This window comes from Phocoena sinus, chromosome 15 (assembly GCF_008692025.1).
Source record: "Phocoena sinus isolate mPhoSin1 chromosome 15, mPhoSin1.pri, whole genome shotgun sequence".
Classification (NCBI taxonomy): domain Eukaryota; kingdom Metazoa; phylum Chordata; class Mammalia; order Artiodactyla; family Phocoenidae; genus Phocoena; species Phocoena sinus.
This window is the reverse complement of record NC_045777.1, coordinates 52505193-52528561: the sequence shown is the minus strand read 5'-3', so window position 1 is coordinate 52528561 and position 23369 is coordinate 52505193. Positions and strand designations below refer to the sequence as shown.

The following is a 23369-nucleotide window of genomic DNA, read 5'->3' as shown; positions in this document are numbered from 1 at the left end:
TGCCTAGAGCCCATGCTCTGCAACAAGAGAAGCCACTGCAATGAGAAGCCCACGCACCACAACGAATAGTAGCCCCCCGCTTGCTGCAACTAGAGAAAGCCCGCACCCAGCAATGAAGACCCAATGCAGCCAAAAAATAAATAAATAAATTTATTAATAAAAAAAAGTCAATGTCATTAAAAAAATAGACTAAAAAAGACAAGGAGACCTACAACCAAATGTGATGTGTAAACTCTTCCTGGGAAATATAAAAAGTCAAACAACATTTTGGAGAAACTTAAATATTGGCTGGACAGTAGGTGATGAATTTATGATGAAATTATCATGAAACTGTAATTAACGGACTTAGATGTGGAGGGCACAGTGCTTATGCAGAAAGTCTTAGGAGATGCACTGCTGAAATACTTTGGAGTGAGGGATCATGAGGTCTAAAACTAAACAGTTCAAACATTTTTCAACTGCTTAGAATGCAAATATGACAAACCGCTATTAGCGGTTGGACCTAAGTGGCAGGTTGATATAAAATAGGAACTTACTGTTCACACATTCAACTTTTCTACATATTTGAAATTTTTCATAATAAACATCGGGGTTGGGGCAAGGGGTAGCCTGAAGTTACCTAAACTGAATCTAGAAACCACAGTTCTGTGAATGGGCACCGTGAGAGTCCAGGCAATGACCAAAGGTCAAAGGGAGCCCAAGTGCAGTGCCCTCCTGCTGTCCTGACCCTGCTCCTGATTGGTTCCCATGAAACACAGGCATTTCTATGAGGGTCCCCGGGAAGGCCATGTCCTAACCTGCCACCTGCCAGGGGCCGAATCCACCCTGAGGCTTGACCACAGGGCCAGTGGGGCAGCTGCTCAGTCTCAGACTTGGACATGACTCCAGTAGGCTCTGTCCAGCAAGAAGGGTTCCTTTGAGGGATGGCCAAGGGTAGGCTGGGCAATGACAGGTCTGCCGCCATCCCCCTTCCCCTTCATGGCACCAGCCAGTTTGACACGGACTAGCTGGGGCAGGGGCTTTAAAGGTGAGGTCCACAGGGCTGGAAACATGGTGACCTTGGTGACCTTGAAGCAGACATGGGGTGGGCGGGGAGGCAGAGGAGGTACTACAGGAGCTCCATGGCTCTGTGCCCACATCGGGTTCTGTCTTTCCAGCTCTCGCCAGACCCTGCAGGGTAAGGTCCATGCCACCTTGACAGGTCCCTCTGCACAGCACGGCTTGAGAGCCGAGATGAAAGGGGACCTGCTCTCTCTTCCTCCTCCGTGTTTCCAGCCAGCACCTGTGCGCTGCACACACTGCCCACGTGGGGTCTGCCAGGTGGGGCCCCTCCTGTGACCCCCTGGCAGCGTGCAGGGAAGCTCATCAGGACAAGAAGCAGGTGAGCTCCTGCCTGAGGCCTGGTGGATCCCAACAGGCACCCTTCTTGAGAAGACTCGTCACTCAGAGGGGACCTCTGAGAGCCCATTCAGGCAGGGCAGAGACAGCCGCCCACGTCCTTGTTTTCAAATGACAGGACCAGGGACCAGGCCATCACAGACATTAACGTGAGAGGCTTCTGGAGAAAGGGCAGCCACAGCTTCTGGGCTGAGTTCTCGGCTCCAAACACAAAACAAAACCAAAACACCAACCAAACAACAAAAAAATCCTTCCAGACTTGGCAAATCTGACCTTCCCACATTGCCTATGTTTTTCTTGTAGTTGGGACACACTTTCAGAAACCAAGATGCTGTCCAGCTCCATCTCTCATGAACAGCTTGGCTGGTCCACTACTCAGCAGCACCCCCCACCACCAATGGTGCCCAGGACGCTCTGGTGAATGTGACCTCAGGGACCTCAGGCCGGCCACCTCTTGGGAAATGGACTGTCGACCAAAAATGGCAACTCTTGAGTTTTATGAGTCATCTCTGTCCAGAATACATCCTGGCAGTCACAGCCAGGACGTGGCTTCACGGTCATCCCAGACTGTACAGTTCCAGGAGCAGAACGAGGCCCAACACATCACAGCTGCCACAACAAAGCACTGCTTCCTGCGAGGTTTCTAAACAACCCACTGCACGCGTGACCCTCTTTCCCCCACAAAGGGAGAGAGTCCACAAAAAACCTCTAAAAGCACCCACGGAGGTGCTGCTAATCTTGTTGGCATGAAAACAGCAGTGTGGTTGTGTAGGAAATGTCCATATTCCTGAAGAGATGCACGCTGGACATATAGGGGTGAAATTCAGAATGTTCTGGAGCTGAATTTAGCTGGAGCGAAAGTGGCAAAATGTTCACAACCATTGAACTGGATGCCGGGTACACCAGATGGATGTGTGAAAATGTTCCTAATTAAAATTAACCACCAACCTGCCAGACTTCTCCACAGGCTGAGTTTCCGGCATGGAGGCAGCTTCCCCAGGTGACTGATGGAGGTACCTCTGCCATCCTGCACGAGGCCACCTTGCAGTGGCCACCCCACCTCTGCACACCCCTCGCTGGGAACAGCACAGCACACTCCCTGCTGGCCGCGGCTGCCCACCGGCCACACGCGGGAGCCCTGGAGGGTTGGGTGCCTGGTTCGGAGATTTCCGGGGGCAGGAATACCGTCCGGGACCCAAGTTAAACAACCCCCAAACTCCACCGTGGTTTTAAAGAGGAGGGTGTAGACACCCGGGGACAAGGGCGCCGCTTTAGAAGCTGCCGGAGGGGCTAAGTCTTAACCATGGGGCCAGTTGGCACCCCTTCTCCTTCCCTCGTGGCCAAGAGTGGGGAAATGCAGGAAACCCCAGTCAAAACCTCGAGCCTTGGGCTTCCCTGGTGGCGCAGTGGTTGAGAGTCCGCCTGCCGATGCAGGGGACACGGGTTCGTGCCCCAGTCCGGGAAGATCCCACATGCCGCGGAGCGGCTGGGCCCGTGAGCCATGGCTGCTGAGCCTGCGCGTCTGGAGCCTGTGCTCTGCAGCGGGAGAGGCCACAACAGTGAGAGGCCCCAGTACCGCAAAAAAAAAAAAAAAAAAAACCTCGAGCCTTTGGGACGGTCGACAACCCCGCACCATCTGAGGCCGAGGCCTGGCCCTCAGTGCAGTCTTTCCAGAGAAGGCTCCTGAGACAGGCGTCCCCCTCTCCCTGTGGCAACTGCCTTTAGGGAAAATCCTGGGGGACAAGCCCCAATACATCACCACCTGCCTAATCTGAGTGGCCAAACAGGATGCCCTATACATGTTCTGCTCAACACTCCAGTGAGGGCACAACCCCTGCTCTAAATTGAGCAAAGGAGTGTAAGCTAGAGCCCACTGTGAGCTCACCAAAAAACAGCCCCAACGTGGAAGCAACCCAAATGTTCAATGGATGCCTGAACCAATACAATGTGTGCATCCATGCGGTGAATATTTAGCACTGACACATGCTATGATGTGAATGAACACGGCAAACATGATGCTGAGTGAGAGAGGCTGGACATAACGGGCCACATACTGCACCTTACGATTCCATTTCCATGAAGTGTCCAGAACAGGCAAATCCATAGGGACAGAAGGCAGATTAGTGGTTGCCTACGGTGGGGAGTGGGGTTGAGAGGCTTGGAGGGTGATGGCTAAGGGTGTAGGTTTCTTTTGGGAGTGGTGAAAATGTTCTGACACTGAACATGGTGATGGCTGCACAGCTCTGTGAATACACTGAAAACACTGAATGGTACACTTTGGGTGAATTCATGGTAGGTGGACTGTACCTCAATAAAGCTGTTAATAAGAAAACAAGGGCTTCCCTGGCGGCGCAGTGGTTGAGAGTCCGCCTGCCGATGCAGGGGACACGGGTTCGTGCCCGTGAGCCATGGCTGCTGAGCCTGTGTGTCCAGCGCGTGTGCTCCGAAATGGGAGAGGCCACAACAGTGAGACGGGCCCGCGTACGGAGAAGAAAAAAAAAAAAAAAGAAAACAAAAACCAGCCCCAATCTTGAGAGTAAACGTTTCTTTGGTGAAATGGATAAAAACTATTCTTTCTGAAGGAAGTCACAGTAGATTCCAGAAAGAATCAGAAACTTTCCAGCCTGCAAGTCAAACTGCAGGGGCTCAAGCTGGTACCAGAGAGGGGCTCCTGCAGTGGGGCTGGTCCACACTCCACCTCCCCCAGCCCCTGCCTCTGAGACAGGCCCGCCAGGGTTGGGGATGGGGGTGCTCTCAGGAAGATGAGGCTGAAGGTCAAGGAGGCTGGAGGGAGGCACAGACTCACAGAGATGAGGAAGAGCCGCCAGCCCACCAGGGCCGATCTGGTAGCTTACTCCAGATGTGGGCCAATTTTAATATTTCATATTCAAAGAAAAAAAATCTGTCTTTGGCTTGGAGTGTGTAAGAAGTGACCAAAGAAAGTTATCAAGGCTCAACCAAGTGCATCTGTGTTGTCTACGGGTTTTCACGGGGTAAGCTGCTCAGGTGATTTTGAGAAAGGAAAGATCAGGCTCAGATTTGCCCCTGTCTGGGAAGTCAACACAAAGCACAAATCACCGGATGAATTTCAAATCAACTTTCGGCTCCAATACCTGACCTGCACCAGGAAACTCCACATCGTCCTCTTCCTGGAAAACCGGCTCCAGGTGGTTTGTCTGGGGTTTGATGGGCTGAAGCCAGCCTGAGAAACAGGGTGACATGCCTGCCTACCCTCACCACCCCTGGCAGAGCTCCAGGTGTCTCACTGGCTGTGTCCCACTCTTCTCTCAACCAACAGCAAATGTGCTCTGAGCTCCCGCAGAAAGGAGCTACAGGACGGGATACGTCGGCTCACTCTCACCAGTCTCTCCTCCGGAGCTGGCAGGACAAGTGCAGGCAACCAACAAAACCAGCTGCAGAGCCTGGAACTGGGTGGTCACAGGCAGGCACAGGACACCCGGAGCCACAGGAAGCAAGGCCTTGACCTCTGGTACCTGCGGCAGGGCTGATTGCAAGGAGGCTGAGTGGGCACTTCCTGAGGGGACGGAAATGTTTTGTATCTTGATGGTGGTGGTTACACACACAAACACATAGGTACACACACACATATATACACACGTTAAACTCATTGGGTACATTTTGTCATATGTCTATTAAACTTCAATAAAGTTGATTTTAAAACATTTAAAAAATTGAGGCTTGATAGCAAAGAGAGAGACTCATAATAAATGACCATCTCTTATGTCCTGGGATTTATACATTTTCCCCCTAGTACCCTTAGGATAATGCTCTTGACCAAAGGGGCAGGATTTGTTCCCTGTTCAACTTTCAAGAAAAACACTGGGCTCTAAGACACACAGCTATTTGTGGATTCTTGCATCCCTATTAAAAGTACTTCCGTGTTTTCAAAGGCCAGTTCTTTAGATGCCTTGATTTAAAAATAGAAACACGTCACATTTAACTAAGGGAAAATGCAGCATGTCATAGTGTTAATCTGTCCCAGCCCAACCAACAGGAGTGGAGAAGGGGGCAGGAAGGCTTGGGGAATGGAGAATCTGGCGCCCGTGTGCCAGAGAGAAAGGAATGGTGCCAGGGAGGGTGAGGTCAAGGCAGTGGCGGTGGTGCAGGTGGGAGGCTGGTGTGGCTGGTCCACCGCTACAGGAGAGGCTGGGGACTGACATCTGACACCTGTGGGGACCCCACCTGTCTGCCCGGAACTAATCTCCTATCACTATGGGCCACCCTAAGGGCTAAAGAGACAAGGATTCTGAAGACTCACTAGAGAACAGAGGCCGGTGGGTGAAGCCAGAGCACAGCCCCCGAGTCAGCCCTATGTCTTAAGGCCTGGGGTGCTGGTGGACGGGCACCAAAGCCGCACAGGCCACCTTTCGGCACGTTTCTCTACAAAGACACAGACACACCGATACTATGAAAGCAGGGACATGCTGTACGGGAGAAGGCATAGTTCAGGCCTGCAGGGAGAGTTCTCCCCAGGTTTCCTGGGTCTTCATCCTGTCCTTGGCCTTTAGGAGTCAGTGGGTGGAACAATTCCAGGAGGGACAGAAACCGGATTCTCCAAGACAATGAAGGACCCACCAGCTCACCTCTTGGTCCATCCTTTCTCCTTCCCCAAACCTTGTCCTTGTGGGCTGTCTGCAAGCCTCAACTTCCTTCTGAGCTGAAATGACCTCTCGGGTCCCTGTACTGAAGTCCACGTGGTGGCTGGGGGGGAGGTGGTGCCTGATCACCTAGGCATCCCCTCCCCGACCACACTTCCCGAGCGCCTCCGAGTGCTCAGCCAGACGGATAGAGTGAAGGCCAACATCCCAGGAGCATCTTCCATCCCCCTCCCATTGCCAAGCGCTGGGATTCAGAACCTAGGAGCTTGGAATGGGATTGTTCCAGTTTTTGGAGGGGTTTCCTGGCACCAGCAAGATCCCCACGGTGCATTCCACTCCCAACCAGTGAAGAAAGCCATACACAACCCTGTTTCCTGGAGACCACTCCCCTCTACAGACTGTGTCCTGATGTCCCAGGTCCACAGGGCCTCTCCCTCCTTCAAAGGCACTGCTTCACAGTCCCAAACAGGCCATACTTAACTTTTAAAAACTGCTCCCATCATCTTAATGGCTTGAGAAGTGCTCTGGACTCCACCTTGACCTCAGCAGACTGCCAGTGGTCAGGCCAGCCATGACCATATTGCCCCTTCCCTTCCCTCTTTTCTTTTCTTTTTCTTTTAAATTAAATTTATTTTATTTTATTTATTCATTTTTGGCTGCGTTGGATCTTCGGTGCGGCATGCAAGCTTCTCACTGCGGTGGCCTCCCCCGCTGCAGAGCACGGGCTCCAGGCACACGGGCTTCAGTAATTGTGGCACACGGGCCCAGTCGCTCTGCGGCATACGGGATCCTCCCAGACCAGTGCTCGAAACCGTGTCCCCTGCATTGGCAGGCGGACCCCCAACCACTGTGCCACCAGGGAAGCCCCCTTCCTTCTTTTCTTTTACTCCTGTTGGTTCAAAATGGTCCTTTCTCCTTGCTGAGGCTAGGCCACCCTCCACTTGTGCTCTGGACTCTGTGCCCTCCACATGCTCCCAGACCCTGCAGGGATGCTGGAGTCACCATGCCCAGGGTCAATCCCAGCTCTGCTGTCCACTGGGACATCTCTGTCCTGCTGCATGCTTCAGCTCTCCTATCCGTCGCTGGGAAGATAAATGAGGTGGCCACTAAGGGACACCCCAGTCCCTGGCCCAGCTCCACATCTCCTTCCTCCCTGGCCCAAGCACCACCTTCTCCAACATTTTCAATCTTCTCTTTTGCACAAATACCCTTCAGTGCACACTGCGCACCCTCTCCTGGACAAGCCTCCCACCACCTTCTCTCCCTTCAATGGAACTGCCCACACTGCCACATTTGCTGCCACTTCTTGCTTTACTCCTGCCCCAGATCCCCTCAGGCCTGGCCTCTGCTCCAGCACATGGTGACAACGCACTGACAGTCTCCCCCGCTGCAACCCAGCAGCCTCCCTCAGGAGTCACCTCCCTAAACTCACTCCAGCTCACATCTCCGTCAATCCCCTTCCTGAGCCCTCAGCTCCCTGCACCCTGTGACAAAGCACCGCCCTGGTCTGTCCCCAGCACTCCAGGTGTCTTCTCAAGCGAAGCACAGGGAAGATTAGCACACACTCCTCCATGGCACAAGAATGAAAGACCGCTGGGCCCTCGGGAGTATGAAATTCTGCAGGCACCAGGCCTATCAGCTTGAAAAATCCAACAGCCATGGACTCCAAGCTCTTGCCTTCAGGATGGATGACGCAGAAAAGGAACTATAAGCCAGTGATGGACACAGGGCACCGCCCTGCGCATCAGTAAAATGGGCTGAAGGGCTCAGAACGTCAAGTGAGGGAAACTGAGCGCTCAGCACAGCTTGTCTGTTCAAATGAGCAGCCGCCCGTGGTGGGGCAAGCCGTCTCCAAAGCAGCCTGGGCTCCTTCCAAAGCCTCAGAGTAGGAGGAACATGAATAATTTACAGGCGAAAAGAAACAAACACCCAGCACTCCAGTTCCAAAGAGCCTCCCTCATACAACCCACCTCATCGTGCCCAGAGGGGAGCCCACGTATTCCTCACACACAATTTAAGACACATCCCTTCAAACATGAACTGATAACAGTGGAGGATTCCATTTGTATGAAATTCTAAAACTGGCTAAAGGAATCCATGGCGACAGAAATGAGAATGTGGCTGGGGGGGTCGGACGACACTGAGAGGGGGCAAAAGGTGACCCACCGGGCTGGCGGTGACGTTCCACGTGTCCTTTGGGGTCACCAACTGTGTGCATCTGCACACTTCCCGATTTAAAAATAAGACAACAGGTGGTCCAGGAGCAGTCCCGGGGACAGCCCATTTTGGCTTTCTTTTGGGCCAAACCTTCTATCACCTCCCGCGCATTCCACACTGAGAATCCATTCAGTCATTTGTTTACCAAAATTGTACTAAAAACCCAGGGCCTGCTCTAGGCACTGGGGTCACAGCAAAGAGCATCACTGGACATCTCTGATTATTGGGGGAGCTACTGAAGGGAGAAGGAAGGTGTGTGTTTTTCTGCACTATTACCTAAATACTCTCAGAAACCCCTTCTTTTGCTTGAGGAATTCTGAGGCAAACTGCACATCAATGAACAGGAAAAGTGCTGTCCACCAGGCTGGGCTGGGAGGGGTTAACAAAACTGTGGGAAGGGATGCTCTCCTCCGTCAGCCACAGGAAAGGTGGGGAATCCATCCCCTTGCCCAGTCAAGATGTTTTTCTTGGGCTTCCCTGGTGGCACAGTGGTTAAGAATCCACCTGCCAATGCAGGGGACACGGGTTCGAGCCCTGGTCCGGGAAGACCCTACATGTCGTGGAGCAACTAAGCCCGTGCACCACAACTACTGAGCCTGCACTCTAGAGACCATGAGCCACAACTTCTGAGCCCACGTGCCACAACTACTGAAGCCCACATGCCTAGAGCCCATGCTCCGTGACAAGAGAAGCCACTGCAATGAGAAGCCTGCACACCTCAATGAAGAGTAGCCCTGGCTCGCTGCAACTAGAGAAAGCCCACGCAGCAATGAAGGCCTAACACAGCCAAAAAAAAAAAAAAGATCATGTTTTTCTTATTTGTTCTGCCTCCTCGAATCAAAGAGTTCTGGGAGGCAAAATATTGAGGCCCGAAACGTCCCATGTGCGTGGGACACAAACAAACAAGAGGATCATTGATTCACAACATTTCTCAGAGGGCCTGTGAAGCAGAAGGCAGCAGAGTCCAGGGCTAAGCAAAGCTTTGAGGCCACCAGATCTGGGTTCAAATTCACTGTCCTGCCACCTGCCATGTGTGGGCTATGAGCCGCAGGGAGGGCTATAAAGCGGGGATGGAAGTCCTCATAGGAAGCGTGCAAAACACCTGCCAGGCAGTGAGATGTAAGCCCTCTGCAAAAGGTGGTCACGACTGCCAGGTGCCAAGTTCTCTGCCAGGGGCCGGCAAACTTGGGGACCCGCAGTTGAAACTTGGGCCATCACCAGATTCTCGAGGATGAGAAGGCAGAGATAAGGGCAGTACGCAGCTCAGGGCATCCTGCATTTCAGAGCTCTGCCCTTTAACTTTACACCATATCCCAAGATGAGACAGATCTTATTTTGTTTTAAATTTTATTTCATCATTTTGCTTTTTAACCTCATGTCCATGGTAAAATGACCAGATGCGGAGGGCATGTCCTCGGACCACTGTGCACGTATGCCACCTGCAACACCCCCCCCCAACTCCTTCCAGAGGCAGAATCCTGTGGTTGTTCTAAGGACCAGCATCCCAGCAGTCGACGGGCGGCCAAAGGACTGTTCGTCTTTTGTGGCCCCACTTGGTCAGAATTGGGGAACTACAGCCCGGGTTTGGGGACAGACAAGGACAAAGAGGGAAAACAGAGACAAGAATGTGACCTGGGAGAAAAAGGGCCACTGAACTGGGGGCCAGAGATGTGGAGCCAAGAGCAAACCCTGAGATCCCCTCTCCTGAAAGCTCTGGGCACGTCTCCTCTTCCTGGAACGGAAACGAAGTGCAGGTGCACCTCTGCTGCCCACCGCATGTTCACACCCATGGACTCGGTCAGAGCACGAAGCGGAGACAGCTGGGCCTGGGCTGGACGGGCCACCAGGACGGCTGGGCAAGAGGTGCCGCTGCCCTGTGGCTTTTCAATTGGGGATCTTGGTCAAGCTGGGACAGGGCTGCCAAGAATGCTGATTCCCAGTTCAGATTGAGGGAGTGGGTCAACCAGTTGGATTTAAAAACAAAACAAACAACAAAAAAACCACCTGTAAATATTAGGTTGGGGCTGATGGTGGTAAGTGTATGCATTTAATAGTAGTAAAATGTATGTATTAAATACACATCCTTGGACTTCCCTGGCGGTCCACAGGTTAAAACTCTGCACTTCCACTTCAGGGGGCACGGGTTCGATCCCTGGTCGCAGAAGTTCCACATGCCACAGGGTGCAGCCAAAAATTAAATACACGTCCTTGACTGACACCCAAGACTGGACCCTCTTGAGGGCTCTAACCCAACTGAGAGTGAGTTCTTCCACAGAAAACTCAGGCGGCTGCAGGTGCCCTCAGCACTGTCTGGGGCAGTGGGTGAAATGGACCGCTGGCTGCTCAGTTTGAAGGAGAAAAGCACAGCAAAGGGGGCATCGGGCTTCAGAAACCCTGCCTGCTCCTTACCGCTGCCCCTTCAGCAAACCAGCCCCACCACTGGCCTTTCTGCACTTTCCCATCTCACTCTGCTGGGTTTTTTTGTTTGATGTTTGATTTTAATCTCTACTTCTCTGGGTTTGCATTTAAGATCCTTCAGAAGCCAAAAGATATTAAATGTGAAAGTGGGTCAAATTCGGTATAAATTAACACTTGATCACGAGGTTAACTTTTATAACAAAAATTATTTTTAAAAGTAATTCAACCTCCTGTCAGCATTTGCCTCTGGAATTAAGGCAGACGTTGGTGTCCACATCACTCGCTTCTGTATCATCTGAGCTTTTTTTTTAAAAAACAATGAGCTTGGGTTGTTTTTATTAACAGAAAAAAATAAGACTTCCAGGTGGTATGTGAAAATTATGAACACATCTTTTATATTAAAATAATCTGTTTTAATTAGTAACAACTTGGGAATTTTACAATGTCTCTTCAAAATATAAGTAGAATGGTTACCCATTTTGCCCCCAAATAGACCCTCTTAGTGCCAACATTTAAGCCACATACCCTTGGAACAGCATGGCATTTATGCACTGATGCCAGAAATAAACATTCTAAACACAGACCCACATTTGTAATGAAGCAAAGAGGAGGTAGTTGTGGATAAGGATGCCGAATAGACTTGTGAAAATATTTTAAAGAGTTCCTGTGCAACTATTAAAAAGGAAATTTAGTGGCCATACAAAAATCAATTTTTAAAACTATTCATAGGTTTCAGGACAGCCATTTAAAAAAGAAAGGTTTAAACAGAACATTCTCCTTTTGTTAAATGCTGTTTAAAACTATGTTTTACTATGAACACATGTTCATGGTAAAATAGGAATCCATACACAAAGTGTAGCAAAAACTTGAAATCCCCTCCTCACCCCAGTCCCAATAAAATGACGGTTAATAGTTTCTTGTGTTTCCTACAAGAAAATAAACTTTTTAAATAGGAGAAGGCTTGCCTGGTAAGAGGCCCAAGGGGTCTTCTGAGGTGGCGGTTGCACTGGTACGCTCATGCCATGACTGCTGGTCAAGCAGTGTGTATATTTCAACAAAAAAGTAAAAAATGGGAGGCCAGAGGAGAAGCAATACTGTAATTTGACAGTAAGAGTAGAAAGAGCAGCAAATATCTGACCAGCAAGACCTTCTGAATAGCTTACAACTAGTCAGGAGTCATCTTCTAAAAATAAAAATTTTTTTTAAAAAGTAGCAAACAGCTGCTGAATGCTACAGAAACCATGGAAATATTGTTGTATTAACATTTTCCAGATAAAAATCATTTTCAGTAGCTAAGGGACAATTACCCAAAAACTATTTTATCAAATGAAATTGCTTTCTTCTCAGTTATTTTAAAGATGGGCTCAAATTTCATTACTTTGCTGCCCAAATACTTTGCTGCCCTATTTCAGGAATGCAGGAAACAAAAAAGAGGAACACAATTTGCTTTCTAATAACAATAAGAAATAGAACTGGGAAGAATTTCTTTTTTTAATGTAGTCTGTTAAAGATGACAAAATACTTTTCCTTGGTCTTCCTGTGGAAGCAAAGGGAACAAACATTAGTTCTGTGTCCCTTTCCACAATCAGCTCCTCTTTGCTTCTTTACAATTGTGCATCTTATTAGAACGTTTAGAATGTTTACTTCTGGTACCAGTGAACAAATGCCGTGCTATTCCAAGGGTATGGGGCTTAAACGTTGGCACTAAGAGTCTATGAATTGCAAGAGACATTTTAAAGTCTCTACATTGTCACACTCACAGGTGGTTCTCAATATTCAGAGTGTTGGACCCATCCCTGCCATGTAGGCCCTGCCTGAGCAGGAAGTGGGCCTCAGGTGAGGAGATGGGGAGTCTGAGATGCCCACAGGAAGGGACTAGGGACTGGCCCTCATGTGTGGTTACTCCCCCTCCACCTGACCATCCAGGCTCAGTGTTGTGGGCACCTTGGGGTGACTGTCACGTGTCTGCCAGCCCCTGCAGTGGGGCACTCAATGGAGCACTGGTTTCACTGTTGATGTAGACCCCAAACTACTTCCTGCAGAAAGCCCTGGCTCCCTGTTCAGATCCCCTTCCCATCACTCCACAAGCACTGAGCAAACACCTTCAGGTTCAGAGTGGAACGTCAACCCTACTATGTATGTGCTCACTGGGTTTTCAAACACATAGGCCTCTCTTTAATCAGCAGTGTAAGATATCTGGGCTTCAGATAACCCTGACCTAGCCTGTCAGCCAGCCTCTATCAGAGGTCACCCTAAAAAGAATGATATTTAGGGAAGGAGGCCTGATCCTGGAGTTATCAAAGACACTTAGAAATATTCATTGAATGAAATTCAACATTTGGACTTAGCCAGAATGAGACCCAGGAGTTCCAGCATCATTTCACAAATCAGCATTTTACTTGAAAGCATTGCACAAGGACAGAAGCAGGACCAGCTTCGACACAGAGTCTATATCCCAATCTAGCTTTCTGCAAACGAAGAACTGAGGTGGAAAAGCCATGAGGACTTTGTGGATTCCTTCCAGAAAGAGTTGTCAGGGAAGGAGGTGTTGGCAGTAAGATGTAGAGATGCAGGAGCCACCATTTAAGAGAAGACATGGCCTGACAAGCAGCCAGCCTTCTACTCAGGTAGGAGAGCTGTCACCAACAAGGACAGACCTCTGGGCCATTTTAGCAGAGCAAAGATATGCACTGCACCGCACTCAGAGCTCTGAGGATTCTTCTCTACACTGTGTTCCCTGTGGCTGCTGCCAGGTAAGGATGCTGTGTCCACCTGGTCTAAACACACCTCGGGCTGCCAGAAGACAAACTGCTGCTAGCAGGTCCACTGAGGCTGGGACAGTCTGTGGGGCGGAGCACCTGGTGAGCAGTGACAGCACCAACCTTCTTAGTTCTACTGGGTGTCTTTTACCTCTCCAATCTCCTAACATCCAGGAATTTTCTTCCATCCCAGGCAGAGGCCAAGTTGCCAGGCAACCTCAACAAGTCACATCTGAAGTCTGAGAGTGGGTGCAGTTAAAATAAACATGGTGATAAAGTCACTGTAAGTTACAACGGGAGAGGCTAAAAATAAGACACACACAGACCTTTTAAAAAAGTGTCTGTATTTTTTATTCTGGCTTGTGAACATGACACCATGCCTTGATTTTGTTACTTACAGGTTTTAACCATCTTTATAGAAACCCAGCATGTCTGCAAGCCCAGTGAGATGGAACTCCAGCAAACTGTGGCCCAAAGGAGAAGGAGCTCACGCACACTGCTTTCTCAAAGGGCCAGTTTGCACTTTAATTGTGACGTACAAAATCCTGGAACAAGGGAGATGAAGACCTATGTGCACAGCCATGACTGACTTTGTCCATTTGTTAAATGACTAACGTTTACACTTCAGCCACCCTTGAGTTTCTTCTGGTCTGGAATCCCTTCTTCTCTAACTGAGCTTAACTCAATTCAGGGATTCTTGTAAGAGAGTATTTGTTTTGCTCCAGCCCCTTTTAATCCAATGTTGTTCAAGACTCCCCTTCTCCCCACCTCGCAATCCAGTACTACTGGCCAAAGAACTTCTATGACTTATCTGCACATCACAAAGTACTACACGGAATGTGGTATTTCTATAGATGACCTGGAGTCACAGTGACTTTCCCGGTTGTCAGTTAAGCATTAACTAGAAGTTTTCTGCCTTCCATGCTCCGGTAAATATCTGCAACCAGCAATGTTCTCTCCAGTTCTGACTCTCTGATTAACAACCACTCCAGGTACCACAGGGAACTACCCTGTGGGGCTGTTATCCTTTTCCTTCAGGACAAATTAGTAAGAAAATGGCATGGCTCAAGGATTTGGCAGAATGAAAACAGACCAATGAAGCAGGCAGTGTCCATGTTTATTGCAGAGTAACTCCTTTCCTCATCTCCAGGCCCTGGGCTCCGTCACCCGCTGGGCACACAGATCTTTGCTGTTAGAGGTCTAGGGAAGGCGCTCAGCCTCCCTGAAAATCTTCCCGGGGCACAAACCACAGAAGCTATAGATTCCCTCTATTCCTTGGGAAGTGCCCGATAGGGCAGAAGAGGTCAGAAGTGGTGTAGGGGTCTGCATGGCCAGTCTGTAAACTACCAAAAACGTAAGGAATCAGTTATCTTAACCAAAATGTACAGGTGAAGGAGTAAGATGTGGAGACGACCAAGAAAGAGTCCCAGGCTTTCAGCAGTTCACGGGAGGGCAAACAAGTCGGCAAATAACTACAATCCGTGCAACAAGTACTAAAGCAGAGGTAGGGCCGGGCGAGGCAGCGGCGAATCGCTGAACTGTGAAGAGGACAGGCCCTGCACCTCCCGTGAGACCTAGGGTGTAGTAAGGGGCAGGCTGCCCTGCGGTTCCAAATTTCCCCACCAACTCGTCCTGGGGCCTCGCACGGTGGCGTCCCAGGCAAAAGGGTCGGAATCACGCCTCTCGGCACCCCTGGAATCTGGGGTCGCGGCTCCCTCCTCACCCCGGGAAGCGTGAGCTCTGAGGCCGTCCCGAAACACCGCGGAAAGATCTGGGCTCCGACTGGCGTGGGCCGCGCCCCCGGCCTCCCTTGAACGGACGGGCAGTTCCGCGCCCCGCCAGGGCCGCCTCAGTCCCCCTGCACCCCGGCCGTCCCCCCAGCTGCGCTCCCTGCCTCTCACGACCCCCCGCCCCCGGCCGGGTCCGGCGCCCCACTGCAGGCCAGAGCCCGGGATACCTCACCTCGGGAGGGAGCCGGCGGCAGCGGACGGCGTTGTGGGGCTCAGCGCATCCTCGGTTCTCAGGGAGCCAGGAAGTGGGGCCGCGCGCAGCCCGCAACGAGTTATGTAACCGGCAGGGGCCGCAGCCTGGAAGGAGGCTGCTGCCCGAAGCACTTCCGCCTCCCGCTCCGGGCCGGCGGCGCAGGCCCAAAGCCCATTGGCCACCGGAGCCCACGTGGGGCGCCACCTCTCGACGCCGCCGCCGCCATCTTAGGAGCTGGCAGGCCAGGCGCGAAGCCGAACACAGTAGAGGCTGGGATGCTGGCGGTGGGGCTGGGGGCGCGCCTCCAGGGGGCGCGTCTGCTAGCGGCTGGCGAGGCTCTGAGAGCCAGCGGAGGGTCCGAGATCCCTCCGGACCCGGCCGAACTTTGAACTGCCCGAGCCTGGCGGGTGCGGACGCCGGGGGCGCGGTCCGGTTGGTAGCCGGCCGGCTCGGGTGTTTCGGGCACAGCTGAGCGTCCCCGCGCAGACCCGGAGGCTCACAGCCCTCCAGTTCCCGGCCAAAACTCCCCTCGTTTGGGTTTAGGGTTTGAGCTTTTCCATCTCCAGCGGCTGGAGGGTTGTCAAGCCAGGGAAGCGTGATCGGAGGACCGACAGCGGCTGGAGAGCAGCGCCACCGCGCCCAGCGCCGGACGTCGGCCGGCAGCCAGAGTCCAGCTTCCGCAGACAGGCAGTTAAGGCTGTCGCTGTGTAAATGGGCGGGGGTCAGTTGCCCTCAAGTTAGAGGAGGTACTACATCACAAAACCTAACTCAAATTTTGTTGCTAAGGGACTCGTGTTGAGCAAACTCTGATGTTAACTTTAAAGGAGAGATTTATTCTTTGCCTTCAAATAACTTACAGTGGTAACAGGGGCAAAGGATGGAATCGGAAGGCTAAAATTATCAACCCTAAAATGATTTAATTCACATCCAAATGAATAAACGTTATCACAGATTAAAACAGTCTAAAATCACACTATCAGGACTTCCCTGGTGGTCCAGTGGGTAAGACTCAGGGCTCCCAATGCAGGGGGCCTGGGTTTGATCTCCGGTCAGAAAACTAGATTCCCCCCATGCATGTGGCAACTAAGAAGTCCGCCAATGAAGAGCCGGCGCAGTCAAAACAAATAAATAATAAATATATATATATATTTAAAATAATAAAATCACACTATCTCATAAATGTTGAATGCATATTCTTTAACATTTTGACAAAGAAAATATACCTAAAGAGATTAGAAGTTTTAAAGGCAATTGGTATAAATAGATCAAGAGTAGTGGAACAAGGGGATGTAAAACAACCAGGATATTCTACTGTCTACATAATATGATGTTAGTGACTGATGGAATCTTGATTTGTGTAAAGCAACTTGTATTTCCTTTCTGTAACAGTTTCTGTAAGTTCCTATTTTTTTAAAGGCTGAAAAATCACAGGCAAATGAAAACATATCATTTACAACTCGGTAGTTACAGTTTTAAGTCTGTAAGTTCCTATTTTTTTAAAGGCTGAAAAATCACAGGCAAATGAAAACATAATATCATTTACAACTCGGTAGTTACAGTTTTAAGTCCTGCAAACATGCTATTGTAAGCAAAGATGCTGTGGTAAACGTGTTTGGGTCCACTCAGAGCATTTCAAGCACTCTATACAATTATATTTAGTGTGTCACTATTATAATCAAACTTGAAAAAAAAGCTTTAATATAAACGAAGATAGAACAATCAACAGTGAGGCGGGTATAAAATGCATACTTTGAAGTCCTACATACTTTGTAGAGATGGGCTGCAAATTTAGCTTCAGTCTTTCCAGAATCCACTTTGAAGAGAACTGGTTGGGAGATCCAGCGAGTCAGTGTGTCAGAGGTGGCTAACTGTCCCCTAGTATCCACTGTCTTCCTCCTCCTCCTCTCCCTTCTTATTTTTGGTTGTGTCGCGTCTCAGTTGCGGCATGTGGGATCTTTCATTGCGGGCACACAGGCTCTTCACTGTGGCAGGCGGGCTTCTCTCGAGTTATGGCATGCGGGTTTTTTTTTCTTCTCTCCCTCTCTCTAGTTGTGGCGTGTGGGCTTCAGAGCATGTGGGCTCTGTAGTTTTCGGCACATGAGCTCTCTCGTTGAGGCCTGCAAGCTCAGTAGTTGTGGCGCAGGCTTAGTTGCCCTGCAGCATGTGGGATCTTAGTTCCCCGATCAGGGATTGAACCTGCGTTCCCTGCATTGGAAGACAGATCCTTTACCACTGGACCACCAGGAAGTCCCATCTTCCTTCTTTTTAAAAAGCAACTGCTTTCTCATATCCTCTTGTAGTAATAGAACAGCACCCCCTATAGCAGGTAATAGCTGTCAAGCTGAGCTTATACTTCTTACCCTCCCTTGCAGCAATGTGAGGCTATATGCCAAAGTTTTTACCTATGGACAAGAGTGGAAGTGATGTGGACAACTTAAGTTCTTAAGCATGCCCTTAAGAGGAAATTGATTAAATATTAATAATTGGTGAAGCTAGGTGAAAGGTACATAGGTGTGTACTGCATTATTCTTTCAAATACTCAGAAGGTTTGAAAATTTTAAATTAAAAGGATGAGGTTTTACAAAAAGAAAATTGCTTGTTTTCATCATCCTTTCTCTCGCCTTCCGTCATGTTCCCATCCATGGAACATGGGGGCAGTGGTAAGCCCCTTCAATCATACAGGAAAGGCAAAACCCTTCCCAGGTCCTTGTCACTCAAAGTGTGGTCTTGTGGTCCAGCAGCATGAGCATCACCAGGGAGCTTGTTTAAAATGCAGAACCTCAAGCCTCACAAGACTGAATCAGAATTTGCATGAAGCACTCTGTAAGTGTAGCAGAGTTACCATTCTGTTGTTTCCAGGGTTCTACATAGAGCACTAATAAGATGAATTGTCAAAACTGAGAAGGGCATCTACATCCATTCAAACTTCAAAAGCACTTTCTAAAAAAATGAGAAAATAACTATTCCCCCAGGGTTTACTATGTGCTGGGCACTGTGTAAGCAACTTACACAGGATCTCATTTATCCTCAGGACAATGGTTTCAGTCAGGTACCATGTGTTACTACAAGGGATATTCCAGGTAGTTGTCCTCTTTAAAAAAATTCCACTCTATCCCATTGTGTGGGTGGTATTGACTCCACCCCCAAAATGGTCCCTACTTTGGTCTAACCCGTTAAGTTCAACCCATTCTCCCTTGGCTCAGCAACTGGCTCAGATAACCCAGCAAGTGGGAAGGGGCATCTCCTGACCACAGGAATTGGTTCAGGAAAAGTCTAATCAGCACTGAGCTCAATACTGATTGCTCCTCCAACTCTTTGCTTCCTGGTTTTTCTCTATTTTTGGTGTGTTTTGAGATATTTCTTCCACTTGATCTAAAAGACCACTGGCTTTATGATGACCATCCTCTCCTTCAATTTACCTACTGAATGTTAATTAATTAATTAGACCGCACCACACCATGCGGCATTCGGGATCTTAGTTCCCCAACCAGGGTTCGAACCTGTGCCCCCTGCAGTGGAAACGTGGAATCTTAACCACTGGACTGCCAGGGAAGTCCCTACTGAATGTAAATTTAAAAACAAAACAAAACAAAACATGCTTTTCAGTTCCAGAAAGTTTTGCTATAATCCAATCTCCTCCAGTCATCGTATTTGGGTAGAGCTGCCATCTGTCTCTTTCATAAGTTCTATTTCCTCAAGAGCTGCCTATTTTGAGGGTTCTGCCAGCTCCTTCTCCCTCTGGCTGCCAAGTCTCTTCAAGTGTACTGTTATTTTTCTCTTGCCTATTCATGACTGTTTTTACCCTCTGGCCATGGGTCAAGCACAGAGATATCTACAGGCACTACCAGTGGGAGGCGTCATCAGTCTCTACTTCTGCATTCGAGCCACGCTCCAAGCTGCCAAGAAGAGTAGTTCTCTGTGGAGCTCTTGAAGGGAAACCCTCAATTCCTGCCTCCTCAGCTGCAGAGCCCTTTCCCAGCTTCGGTGATAGGGAGGTAATCAGGCTCTGCTGGGTCAGGGAGAGCCACAAGCTACCATCTCCATGGGCAGGCTCTGCCGTTCCAGAGCCCCGGCTGAACTACTCTAATTATGGAAGTAGTACATGCTCACTGTAACAAATAGGAATTAACTTTCTCTGCTGTTCCACAAACTTCCAAGGCCAAGATCTCTCCAGAAATTAAGGCGAGATTCAGCATATTAATTTTCCTCTCTCTCTGGTGCATAGAGGAATAAGGTCGGGTACTGCTGTCTTCTGCCAACCCTAGGTGATCCCAGCCACCCAGGGCCCTACTCACTGCTCTATCATAGATGGACTGCGGTTGGGGAGGTGGGGAGAGCAGGGGCTGGGGATAAGGTTTCCCTCCCAACACCCGGACATTCAGGTTGTAAGCAGTATTGCCACTAAAAACCTTGGACAGAAACCTGCACATATTTCAGATTATTTCCTCAGCGAAAATTCCTAGAAAGTTGATTTTTTAAATATATATATAATATATATTCTTTTTAAAAAATATTTATTTATTTGGTTGCACCGGGTCTTAGTTGAGGCAGGCGGGCTCCTTAGTTGCAGCTCCAGGGCTCCTTAGTTGCGGCTTGCCAGCTCCTTAGTTGTAGCACGTGGGCTCCTTAGTTGTAGCACATGGACTCCTTAGTTGAGATAGGAAGGCTCCTTAGTTGTGGCTCCACGGCTCCTTAGTTGTGGCTTGCCAGCTCCTTAGTTGCAGCATGTGAACTCTTAGTTGTGGCATGCATGTGGGATCTAGTTCCCTGACCAGGGATCGAACCCAGGCCTGCATTGGGAGGGCAGAGTCTTACCCACTGCACCACGAGGGAAGTCCCGAATGTTGGTTATTTTTAATTGATTTCAATTTGAAAACATTTCATTTTCATTTGAAAACAAATGCCACATTGCCTCCTGTCTCATACATCCTCACCAATATGGGATATCGTCCCTCCTTACCTCTCTGCACTCTACAAGGGGGAAAAATATCTCATTATTTTAATGTGTACTTCTTAGTAAGTTTGATCACTTTTTTCTATTTTTATTAACCATTTACATTTCATCTTTATATGATTTTTACAGATGTATCCAACATATTTGGGTTTTGGTTTAACTTGGGGGGATTTTATGACATAAACATTTTTTTAGACGTATGCATGCCCTGGACTTCCCTGGTGGCACAGTGGTTGGGAATCCGCCTGCCAACGCAGGGGACACGGGTTCAAGCCCTGGGCCGGGAAGATCCCACATGCCACGGAGCAACTGAACCCGTGTACCACAACTACTGAGCCTGCGTGCCACAACTACTGAAGCCTGCGCACCTAGAGCCTGTGCTCCACAACAAGAGAAGCCACCACAATGCGAAGCCTGCTCACCGCAACTAGAGAAAGCCTGCACACAGCAATGAAGAACCAATGCAGCCAAAAAATAAATAAATAAATAAATATTTAAAAAAAAAAGAAGTATGCATGCCCATGGTAAAATTTTAAAAGCAGAACAAAAGGATATACGATGAAAAGTAAGTTTCCTTCCCTCTGACTCTGAGTTACAGAGTTCTCCACTGTTACCAGCGTCTCTGCATGCTCTCAGAGATCTTATTTACACGGACAATATGATATTTTCATAAATAAAAAGCAAGTGTGAGTGAGATGAGGACCGAGCTTGGGTACTGGATGCTTGTCCTCCCTTCTTCCTTCAATTAAGGATAGCCATGCACTATGCTGGGAGCTGTGGGTACCAGTAGTGACTAAGATGTGTTCTCTGCCTTTGAGAAGATGTGTGATTACAAGACGGTTTGATGAGGGTTTCAACAGAAGCACTTACACAGAATAATGGAACTTTTTGAATGTAATCTGAGTGAACATGTAGTTTCTAAGTGTCTGCTATGTGCTACACATTGTGTTACAGTCCTACAGTCCTTCCTCAATGTCCTCATTTACTCTCCCAATCACTCTGAAAAGTCAGTATTGTTGTCCCATTTTACAATGAAACACCCACCCAAGGCCTTTATAGCATGCAGAATGAAACTTCTCTCCCCAGGGGCACCATGAAGGATGAAAGTCAAGAAACAAACAAATCGGTTCTTCATTTAAAGATGTGATGTGTTCTCTTGGATCACAACCTTCCTGACACCCAGGGGGACAGGTGACTTACCAAAATCAGTCTTTCCAGGAAGACACCAAAAACATTTTTCCAGGATCCTAGAAACAGATCATCAACAAGCCACTTCATGGCAAGCCCTGTAGACAGTCAGCTTGTTGACTAGCATCTGCTTTGCCTGAGAGGACTCTGGACCTCCCTGGGAGCACTCCCAGGAGAGGAGAAAGGTTCCAGGAGACAGGCTGGAGGTGCAGTGGATTGTTCTGACTCATGGTTCTGATGGGTTCATTAATATTTACATGGATCATAAGAAATCTGTTGCATTTCTTTACACTAAAAATGAAATATCAAAAAGGGAAAGTAGGGGCTTCCCTGGTGGTGCAGTGGTTGAGAATCTGCCTGCCAATGCAGGGGACATGGGTTCGAGCCCTGGTCTGGGAAGATCCCACATGCCATGGAGCAACTAGGCCCGTGAGCCACAATTACTGAGCCTGCATGCCTGGAGCCTGTGCTCCGCAACAAGAGAGGCCGCAATAGTGAGAGGCCCATGCGCCGCGATGAAGAGTGGCCCCCGCTTGCCACAACTAAGAAAGCCCTCGCACAGAAACGAAGACCCAACACAGCCATAAATAAATAAATAAATAAATAAATAAATAAATAAAAAAAGGGAAAGTAAAAAAAAAACAAAAAACCCCTTTTGAAACTGCATAAAAAAATAAAATACTTAGGAACAAACCTGACCAAGGAGGTGAAAGACTTATATGCTGAGAAGTATAAAACACTGATAAAGGAAATTGAAGATTATTCAAAGAAGTGTAAAGACATCCCATGCTCTTGGATTAGAAGAATTAATATTGTTAAAATGGCCACGTTACCCAAAGCAATCTACAGATTTAATGCGATCTCTATCAAATTACCCATGATATCTTTCACAGAACTAGAAAAAATAATCTTAAAATTTATATGGAACCATAAAAGACCCAGAATTGCCAAATGGATCCTGAGGGAAAAGAACAAAGCTGGAGGCATAACCTTCCCAGACCTCAGACAATACAAAGCTACAGTAATCAAAAACAGCGTGGCATTGGCACAAAAACAGACATACGGAGCAATGGAACCGAATAGAGAGCCCAGAAATAAACCCACACACCTACAGTCAATTAATCTTCAACAAAGGAGGCAAGAATATACAATGGAGAAAAGACAGTCTCTTAAGCAAGTGGTGTTGGGAAAGCTGGACAGTCGCATGTAAATCAATGAAGTTAGAACACTCCCTCACACCATACACGAATATAAACTCAAAATGGTGTAAAGACTTAAATATAAGACATGACACCATAAAACTCCTAGAAAAGAACATAGGCAAAACATTCTCTGACATAAATCATAGCAATGTTTTCTTAGGTCAGTCTCCCAAGGCAGTAGTAATAAAAGCAAAAATAAACAAATGGGATCTAATCAAATTTACAAGCGTTTGCGAAGAAATGGAATCCACAAACAAAATGAGAAGACAATCTACGAACTGGGAGAAAATATCTGCAAACGATGTGACTGACAAGGGCTTAATTTAAAAAATATAGAAATATACAAACTCAATAACAACAACAACAAAAACCCAATCAAAAACTGCGCAGAAAACCTAAATAGACATTTCTCCAATGAAGACATACAGATGGCCAACAGGCACATGAAAAGATGCTCAACATCACTAATTACTAGAGAAATGCAAGGGAATTCCCTGGCAGTCCAGTAGTTAGGACTTGGCGAGGCCCAGGTTCAATCCCTGGTCAGGGAACTAAGATCCCACAAGGGCAGCACGGCCGAAAAAAAGAAAGGGAGAGAGAGAGAGAGAGAGAGAAATGCAGATCAAAACTA

General features: G+C 48.6%; 1 protein-coding gene across 7 annotated transcripts in view; it reads right to left on the bottom strand.

Moving 5' to 3' along the window:
* Positions 1-23369, bottom strand: part of NAA60 (N-alpha-acetyltransferase 60, NatF catalytic subunit) — a 50350-nt gene that overhangs the window by 18793 nt on the left and 8188 nt on the right. For 4 of the 7 annotated variants that reach the window (XM_032603861.1, XM_032603863.1, XM_032603864.1 and 1 more), the window contains exon 1: positions 15374-15538. The exons of 1 other annotated variant lie outside the window; for it this stretch is intronic. The gene's annotated coding sequence lies outside the window, so the exon portion shown is untranslated. Of the gene's footprint in view, positions 1-15373; positions 15543-23369 lie in introns of those variants that run through there. 2 more of the 7 variants (XM_032603862.1, XM_032603867.1) reach the window with 2 other exon arrangements.